At 35.9% G+C, this 10,519-nt stretch overlaps 1 long non-coding RNA gene across 1 annotated transcript; it reads left to right on the plus strand.

Moving 5' to 3' along the window:
- The first annotated feature begins 803 nt into the window (after positions 1 to 803).
- On the plus strand, positions 804 to 8,270 carry LOC129145197 (uncharacterized). Its single transcript, XR_008550389.1, has 3 exons — positions 804 to 847; positions 6,895 to 6,935; positions 8,035 to 8,270. It is a non-coding gene; the product is annotated as an uncharacterized LOC129145197 (long non-coding RNA).
- Positions 8,271 to 10,519: the final 2,249 nt, after the last annotated feature.

Below are 10,519 nucleotides of genomic sequence, written 5' to 3' on the forward strand. Positions count from 1 at the left end.
CTACTGAATGCCTTTCAAATGTCAGGCACTGTTCTAGTTACTAGGATGTATTATCCATGTATTTAGCTATTAGTGAACAAGTATTCAAGGGTGACAAACATAGGACAATAAATAAAGTAAAAAGTGATAAAAGAGACAAAAATGGTGTGAAGAACAATAGGGTATGCATGGTTGAGGAGTATCTGTATCAGATTATTTTTCTGTGACTATATGCATATAGGAACAACAAGTCCAAACTTTTTTTTTTTTTCTAATTTTTTTTTTTTATAGAGGCATGTTTTTATTTATTTATTATTTATTTGTTTGTTTTTTTTTTTTTTGTTTATACATGCACTGGGTACAGTCAGAAGCACGGGAGGGTGAGAGAATTCACCAGAGCCAGAGCGGGGAGCAGAACAGGCAGAAGGACCGAAGTACACTGCTGAGGGGAGCAGCGGGCGGCAGGAGAGGTCTGCGCGCCATGTGGGACCCTCCTCCGGTGGCCGGGGAGCAGCCGGGGATCGAACCGGCGCCGCAGAGGCCGACAAGTCCAAACTTTTGATTAGTAGAGATGATTACTCCCACATTACTGGGTCTTAAGCAGATCAATTTGGAAGGAATTTGCCTGTTTCTCTAAATACCTCAATAGGATTTAGGTAAATGTGATACTGACAAATCATTAAAATATTCCAAAAGTTCATTTCTAGAAAATACTAAGCTCGCAATGGCTATTCTTATACAAATTAATGCACATGCTTTTTTTTTTTCCCAGAATGATCCCCACTGGAGCTTCTTTTTAGGAACCCAATTTGAAACTGTTATATTGTTTTCAATAAAAGCATCATTCACTAGTTTCTAAACAGACCAGGTGAGGAAATGTTACAACTTTTATGCATTTTTCAAGTCAGACAGTAGCTTTGGTGTTTTGTTTTTTCTTTGTTATTTTTCCTGTTGTTATTAATAAAGAGAATGGCTTTAGTTTTAGAAAAATTAGTTTGAATGAAAAGATACCATTCAAAAAAGTTGAAGAGGTGGGACAAGCAAGAATGATAAAGTTGGAGGTCTCATTCTGGAACTTGCACATTTGCATAGATGTATATTGGAAAAAAAGGGAAGTCTTAGGTTTTGTGGGCATTAGAAACAATTTTAAAAAGATTCTGGGAGGGGGCCTCCCCGGAGGTCTAGAGGTTAAGTCTCAGCGCTGTCACCACTGCAGCCTGAGTTTGATTCCCAGCTAGGATGTTAACCCACATAGTGCAGCAGACATTTCCTGTCTTACCCTCAGCACTGCTTCCCTCAGTAGCGTATTTCAGTAAATCTGCCTGTTCTGCTCCCCACTCTGTCTCTGGTGAATCCTCTCACCCCCATACCTCTGGCCTACACCCCAGTTCTTGTACAAATAAATAAATATATCTTTTTTAAAAATTAAAACAATAAAAAGACTCTGGGAGTGGCCAGTGCCAATTTCAGGAGAATTCATGATGAATAAATCACAACAAGAAGAAAATGACCATGGAGATCACTTTTTAGAGAAGTCAGATATACAGATCAGAAAATGCAGTGAAAAATAGCCAACTGATTCAACATCATGCATCTATTTTATATATACATTACAAAACTTTTTAACATTACTGAAATTGGCATAACTATATACATTATAATAGGCATAACTAGTAATACATTATTATAGGGTTTTTTTAGTGAAATATAAAATGATGATGGGTCTCATACTGATGGGTTTCATTAGATTTCATTAAATAACTGTCCCTTATATGGTGAAAATGAACAACTATTTGGGAAACTTTGAGCAAGATAATTACCGTAAAGAGACTGAGAGTCTCTGTGTTTAAAATGGGAATAATATCATAGCAACTCATGGAATAGGCAGGCCAAATAAGATAAATTAAGTAAAAGTGCTTTGTGAAATTCAAAAGGTGACAAGCATGTAGAGATATAATCATCATCATTATTAGTCTTTGACTAGCGAGGTCTTGCTGTTTGGCTAGAGGGCACAGAGTATTCAAACAGGGAAAACTCATTTGATTGTTCTGAAATTATATAAAGACATCTATCAGCCATAGCTCATCCTATAAGACACAACAGAATATAGGTCCAACACAAACAAAAAAACCAAACAATGTTTATTTTCCAAATATGAAGATGAGTATTAAGATGTCAATGTTAACTCTTAAATATGACCCTTTGATAATAGTATGCCAAGTCCGAGCATGTCCAGGCATTTGAATGATCTAATTAGAATCATTTTTATTAAATTTAAAAATATCTTCTAAAGTAACACTTTTCTTTTTGTTATGTAGTAGTCCTTCCTGGATGTTTGTTCATGAAATATAATGGAAATTCCATTTCCTCCCAATTCCCTTGCATTATCCAAGGAAGAGAACAATCACTTCAAACATAGTCTTGTCACCTGTCAGAATCTCGTACTGCCTGAAGATGCAGCATAGGAGATAAAGAATCTGACCCTACAGTTCCCAACATCAAAATGGATTGAATGATTGCAGGCACAAAAAACAGAATTAAGAAGCCTTACTAGGAGACAGTGTTACCTTGTGACCTTAGGCAATCCACTTAATCTCTCTCCTTCTCTTAGACACCCAATCTGTAAAACAAGATTTATGATTTCTGCCAGTACCTGTGGTGATGAAGCCACAATGCATATATTTCAGTTGGCCAGAACCTAAACTGCAAATACACTCACTTAAAGAACTAGAAATATGGTTAAAATCAAATCATATAAAAATAAATATGCTGAATATTTGTTGATATAATTAGGTTTACCAAAAATAATTGTTATTATTTCCAATAACTTCCCCCCCCCAAAAAAAAAAAAAACAGAAGAAATACAGGCAGAGACTAGACCAAGTAAGGATGAGAACTTACTAAGGTGGTAAATACCTCCCTCTGATGATTAAAGCACATATAAGTAAATATCAGAAATAGAGTCAACACTGACAATATATATGAGCTCAAATGAATGAAATGTACCCATTTGGGTCCTTTGTCAGTACAGAATCAAGAGACATTGCTGTTGTAATAGGAGATGATTTTCTGTTATGTTTGCTTCCTTTATCTTAAAATTTCTAAATATTTCCTGATATAAAACCTGGCACTTTCCAATTACTCTTACACATAAGAGAAAACAAACAGGGTGCTGTTTACTGGAAATTCCTAATAAACTTTTCTTTTGATGGTCACTTCATATTCTTAGAGATTTCAGATGTGGCTAATAGAAGGTGAAGGTCATTTCAATTCCTCACTCACTGCCAGGAAAGGTCTTTCTCTTCCACTTTCTCTATGTAAGGATCCACCATTAATCTCTTTATATTTCTTAGAATATTGAGAAATGTCAAATACAATATATGGCAGAGTCTTTTAAAAGAAATCTCTATTTTCATCATAGACATATAAAAACATTGATCGTGGAGTTTCCTGAACAGAATTATCTTTGTCCAGGGTCTTTTTTGTTCAATTCTGCATGGATTTCTCATTGCCAGATAGCCTCCCTAAAATATCAATTCTACTAAGTCACTTTCTAGCCCCAAAATCTTTTTTCTCTACATTGAATAGGGTCAAAATTTATTTCCCATTCATCATCCACTCTTATCTCAGTCCAGTCTTCCCTCCCAAGGGCATTTCTCTAGTGTGCTGTGAGGTGTAACCACCATATCAGACAGACCCATGTGACCCAGACAGAACAGCTGCTGCATTTTGGGGCACTTATGTGCTTATTTCTCACCTAATCCTAAGAATAAAGTGTCTCCATTTTAAAGTAAAGGAACTGAAACTTTAAAAAACAGAAGCAATTTCTTGCTTTATATGAGTTTATATAACTCTTATTCAGTAGAACAAATATGGATATGATGACAAAATGTGTAATTCTCTTTACCAAACTAATCACAGTCAACAGAACACCATATATTTTTCTTTTGATCATGCTTTGTGCAGAGAAAATGTTTTACTTCAGTGCCATGGTCCATCCAAACCTCACTCTTCAGTTCCAATCATAACTTTCTGCAGATAAGCAAAGCTGTACACCTCTGTCCTTGACTGTCAGTTCCTTTAAAGCAGAAATTATAGACAGCAGGTCCTTAAATTACATTATTTTTCTCAATATTGTTTCATTATAAAGTTGAAGAAGGAAATAAAATGGACAATGTTGAATGAAACATTATTTGAGAACCTGCTTTCAATATACATCCTTTTGCTTAAAGTCACAGTTTCCAAGAGTCTACTGATGAAGTTAAGGGAGGACTCACTGTGCTTACAAGTGTTGACACAGGGAACCTAATTCAATCTTGTAATGTCACCAGCTCTCTGACCTCTCTGACCTTTGTTTCCTTTTATGGACATTATTGCTTTTTGCTCTCCCATATTCATCCTCGCTTTAACAGAAGGACCTTAATTTCTTTTCTGGATAACTCACCCCTGTGTGACTCTTAAATTGCTGTTCTTGGATGCAGTTGACACCACCCTCTGGACAAATTGTGAAGAAGAGGCTGAGATCTGTTTCATGATAACATACACTTTCCCTGAGCACCGTGACTCACTCAGGAATAGACATGTGCATAGTTAGAGCCAACAAAATCTAATGAGACTTCTATATGTAGCGAGGTGATTACAAACTTTCATAGGACTGTGACTATTGGTATTGGCCTGGAACCTACCTGTGCTCTCTGCCTGAGACTGATAATAAAAGATGGAACTTACATACAGATGAAAACTTAAATGATAACACAATTTGAGCCCCGGGAACAAGCTTCATCTGAAGCTAGCCTCTGAATTTTTAATTACCAGAGTCAATACTTTCCTTGTTAGGGGCCAGTTTGCATTTGGTTTTCTAACTCCTACACTGAAGACCTAGACTAAGAGTTAGCAGGTGGAATGATTATGGCAAAGACGATGGCCTAAATATTTACTATCTCGTCCTTTATAAAGAAAAGTTGTTGACTCATGATAATAACTTCATAAAGAATGCATATGCATTTTTTGGTTTTCTTTTCCCAAATAGATTTTAAAAGGATCCTTTTAAAGAAATCTCTTAAAGATTCCCTTTGGCAGGAATCTAAATTTCTTTTTTTTTTTTTTTATAGAGGCATGTTTTATTTATTTGTTTGCTGGTTTGTTTGTTTGTTTTGTTTATACATGCACTGGGCACAGTCAGAAGCGCAGGAGGGTGAGAGAATTCACCAGAGCCAGAGCGGGGAGCAGAGCAGGCAGGCAGAAGGACCGAAGCACACTGCTGAGGGGAGCAGCGGGCGGCAGGAGAGGTCTGCACGCCATGTGGGACCCTCCTCCGGTGGACGGGGAGCAGCCAGGGATCGAACCGGCGCCGCAGAGGCCGCGCGCAGTTTCGCAACCCAGCGCTCAACCGCTGCGCCACCGGGGAGGCCCAGGAATCTAAATTTCTATTATTTGAGAATACCCCCACACTTTTTTCCCCCTTGCTACCATAATAATGCTTAACATTGTTAATAAGCATTGTATGAATTAAATGCATATTTATGAAGCTGTGCTTTTCAAAGTGGGGTCTGTGTCCAGAGGCCACACTGCGAATAATTTCTAATTTTAGAATTAAGGAAAAGTATTAGAAAGTTTAACAGTGCTTTAATGTTAACTAATTTAACATTTAATATTAATAGCAATTTGATATTTCTTTAGCTCCTAGTGTGAGATTATTTTTTCTTTTAATAATTAATTTTGTTTCATTTTACAAAAGTATTATTTTTTTGTAGTATAATGTGGGATAGGAACTAGTTCTTCAACATAGACAATTAGCAACTCACTTTGTTAAATACAATGGTACCTAGATTTTGATTTTATTTGCCTGTGGATTTTTCTCAACATCTATATCAATGTCAAACAATAGGCAGTCATTCTTATTTACTAAATAAAGTTACAAAGCAGCTGCAAAATAACAGAAAGGCTTGTGCCTGTGTTATCTTCACTTGATACTGTAGGAAAAATGGATGTTCGTTTCCCAACACAAGAGGTCCAGTTTTCTTTCAGAGATTTATTTCTTCTTTGGGCAGTATCAGTGTTCACAGCTATGCCATCCACCCTCCATCTCACCCCAATTCACATAGTTTGGGTGGGGCATTGTTACCTGTGTTTTGGGTACATGACCTAATAGAGAGCTACACAGCCATCAAGGATTAAATTTCCTTTGTTGTACTGATTGGCTCTCCTGTGGGCTGGTGAATGAACCCTGAAATTAGAGCTTCTGTTTTGACTACTTGAATTAAGAATCTGAATTTTATTTTAATGTTGGTGATGCTACATTTTCTATTTGTTGAATCCCAAGGTGTAGAGCCCCAGGAAGTGTGGTTGGTCTTACTAGAACAAGAGGGGAGGGACTCTAAGGGAATAAAAGAACCATCTGGAAGTGAGCAGCATTTAGTTAGGCGAGAAACAGAGTCCTGTCAACATGTCTGAAGCTCCTAAAAAAGTCTCCATCTGAAGCCCACCCTGGCTACAGTGCACTCTAAATCCTTTTTGTGTGTTTGCTTTCTCTCCGCTGTTGGGTTCTATAACGTAAAAAATTCAAGAGAGAGACCTGATCCAGATGCAGAGTTTGAATTCACATTCAAGTTAGTATTTCTTAATAATTAACTACTTCTGCTGAAATAAAATTAAGGTTAGAAACCTAGAATGTCAATCCTTTCTAAATGGTTGAGTTGGTAAAGATGAAAGAGTAAAACTGTTGTTCCCCCAACACACACATATGTGAGAAGAGTCTATAAGACAAGTTCAATGCATAATATATGATTAGCACCAAAAATTCCTGAAGACCTTGGAAAAAGTGGAACAATATTGAAGTGCTAATTTTGCCTCTTCTAGCCAGTTAAACATATTTTTAAAAGTGTGGTTAATCTTCTTTATTGTCTGACCTAATAGGGTTAGAGTCTACTGGAGTTCTTGAAATCTCAGAATAATAGGTAAGTTTAATGATAAGTTCTAACAAATTTGACTTGATATTGAATAGAAAGAGCTTTGAGGGAGCCAAAATTTTTCATCATAATGATCACAAATGAACATTTACTGAATTTGATTTCACACTTGCCCATAAAATCTTTCTATGTTTACTTGTATGTTAAAGGATATAAATATATTCATAACTTCTTATGTTCTGGATAATTTTCCATTTTCTAAGTGGTGACTTTTATAGCCAAATGTCTTAATGACTATAGATATACCAAAAAAGTGGATATTATTATTAGACCCATATTATGGAGATATAAATAAAGCACAGAAAAATTAAGTAAGGTCTTTAGCTGATAAGGTATTTGAATTCAATTAGTCTGGCTGGTAGTTTCTTTCTTAAGAATCTTACTATCCCATCTTTACCACTTGTATGAAATGCATTATTCACTTTACTTTCTTAGAAATAAGTATAATCAAATTATTTTGGGAAAAATAGTTGCTGTCTTACCACCGAGCTGTATAATTCTATTCATTCTATGGGGATTCCTTGTCAGAGTTACTCTCCAAATTTACTGTAATACTAAGGGAAAACAGAAACATGAACTTAAAGATTTTTTAATTCAAAGTTGTGTTAACTAAGTAGCTGTTCTGCAAGCATTCAGAATTTAATTGAGAATTTTAGTGCTTGTTTGGGTGGTTTTTATGTTATTATTTATTTGCTAATATATACATAATAGAGTTGCATTTCATTGATTTAGAAAAAGAGAGAATGAAAGACAATATGGATCAATAAGTAGATTTGGATAATAATGAGTTTCTAGCAATGGACAAAGTCTCAAGTCAGAATATCTTTTGCAAGTTCTCACTCATAAACATGAAGAAACCTTTTCAGCTGAAAAAGTTCCCAAGTACTTGACAGATAAAAGCTGAGTCCCTTGGAAGTTATTACACAATTACTTGACTGCTGACATTAAATATTTTAGGGCATCTGTGTTTGAAGGAACACACATACACACACACACAGAGAGAGAGAGAGAGAGAAAGAGAGAGAGAGAGAGAGAGAGAGAGAGAAAGAGAGCAGTAACTATTGTTTTGTCTTTTTTATGTCCTCAGGATATTTATAGAAGCATAGAGCCAAAACACGGTTGTCCACCCCAAACCCTGCTAATCAATGCAAGCAATCCACTGTCTCTGATCTTGACAAATTGGCTCTGGAAAATAGCCCTTGTCAGCAATGTTACCTTTTAACAGGATGGGTGATACAGACTTCTTGAATCTCTTACAGAAATTTGGCCCACAGCCCATAGTACAAATTGACAATCTTCTAGCAGTTTCTAACTATAAAGTGGTTTGAGACTTAATTTTGTAACTGCACACTAAAGCTCAGTTCGTTTCTAATATGATTCTCAGGAAGTCCGAAATCCTCATCTTACAGGTGTTTATATATTCATCTCAAAGCAAAATTGTTAACTCAGCAGTATGGCTTAGCACATAAATCCTCAAAAGCCAGACAACTCAACATCACTGCTCCCAGAGCAATTATAACTTAGCCCCTTGCACTTACATAGCTTTTTATTTGATTAGATATAATCTGATCTGGTTCCCGCCCCCCCCCCCAATGTTTACATGAAACACATTTCTTCAAATGGAAAGATCTGGCCAGCTTTGAATTTGCTTTTACCAGCATTTGCTAAGACTGAGTTGGCCAACAATTTTTTTAAAGCCATGTGTTTGATAAGGAAGATATAAAGAGATTTTAAAGCTATAAATTCAATCTGGTAAAGAAAAAGGAAGTAGAAGAAAAAGTGGTACCAAATGCTTATAATTCTGTAGAACATTAAACAAAACAAACAAACTAAAAAAAACAAACCCTGTATTTTTGTGGGTCCTGAATCACCAACAAATACACTCATCAATGTTCTTCAAATTGATATAGAAAGTCACACAGATAGAGAGAAGAAAAGAATATCTGATCTTATTTTCAGAGATTCTGTTTCACTTAATCTGGAATGTGGCCATTAATTTACATTTTTTACATGTTCTTCAATTGATTCTGATATGGGTGGATTAAGTAACAAGTTTATGAGTCGTTTCTGATAGACACTAGTAAAATCATTCCTGTACTAAATTTACATTCACTGTACATAATATAGTAAATGAGCTTACAAATGTTGTGTGGTTATGTAAATATACGCATATATACATATACACAAGCATGTACCAATATAGAAAATGGAGTGCTACTTTGTTATATTCTAAAAATATTCTAGGATTCAGAAATACACATTCAAGTCTATCCAGTAATAAATAGTGTTCAGCATTACAAAATTTTTACACAATTGAGGTATATCACTTCTTATTTTGATAATAGGGCCTGTGTGCACAGCTATAGAATCTTGCCCCCCACCCACCACAGTTTAAAGGGTGAAATTAGAAAGCTCTCAGTGAAATAATTTATACATGAATATTACCTCTTGGCTTTCTGTGTTTTAAAAATGCATCACAAAGAAGAAATTTATTGTGTGAATCATCCCTGGGGAGAAAACATCAAATGTTTTACCTGTTAGGAATACAACAAAGTTTGTGACTAAGTAGACGTGTATCTTGTCAAGAAAGGTCAGAGATTTTTTTGGAGAAAAGTGATTGCTTATGGAATAAGAAATGCCACTTTTTGGGGGGTGGGGGGCGGGAGGGGAAGGATTGGGGTCAGAATGGGGCGTTTGCAATTGTATGGGGGAATATAAAAATAAAATTTAATATTTAAAAAAAAAAAAAAAAGAAAATTGAAAAAAAAAAAATAAAATCTTACACCACCACTTCACATTTATGTCAAGGATAAATGACTTACTTAAATCTCTCTGAGCTTCTCATCTTTAAAATGATGTATCAATAGTACCAGCCTCATAAGTCTATAATAAACATCAAATTGATACATTTATCAAAAAAAAAAAAAAAAAGAAATGCTTTTTTTTTTTTGGCTAAAGAATGCAGATCGTAGAATTTTACTACTGGCCAATAGTGATTTATAATTTTTGAAAATGAAATTGCATTCTCATGAGATATTATACACATTGAACAAAAAAGGAAAAGTCAAAAGTGGACAGCATTCTTTTGGCAATTGCTGTATAAACTCTACAAGACATTATAGTTTAGCTGATAAGTGCTAAGGGTAGTATTTTGCATAAATATTCCACAATATTGAATGTAATTTTTTCTGCCTGTAATTAGAGCTCTGATTTACTCAGAGAAAGAATAACTACTCTGAGATAATAATTAGAATGCATGTCTCATAATTGCAGAATATGTATGTAGTTTTTTGACATTAAAAAATTAAAGAAATAGGGGGCCTCCCCGGTGGCGCAGTGGTTGAGCGCTGGGTTGTGAAGCTGCCCATGGCCTCTGCGGGGCCGGTTTGATCCCCGGCTGCTCCCCGGCCACCAGAGGGTCCCACATGGCGCGCAGACCTCCCCTGCCACCTGCTGCTGCCCTCAGCAATATACTTCGGTCCTTCTGCCTGCTCTGCTCCCCGCTCTTGCTCTGGTGAATTCTCTCACCCTCCCGCGCTTCTGACTGTACCCAGTGTGTATATAAACAAACA

The sequence above is a fragment of the Talpa occidentalis genome, unplaced genomic scaffold, assembly GCF_014898055.3.
Source record: "Talpa occidentalis isolate TD23 unplaced genomic scaffold, MPIMG_talOcc4v2.1 talOcc4.9, whole genome shotgun sequence".
Lineage (NCBI taxonomy): Eukaryota > Metazoa > Chordata > Mammalia > Eulipotyphla > Talpidae > Talpa > Talpa occidentalis.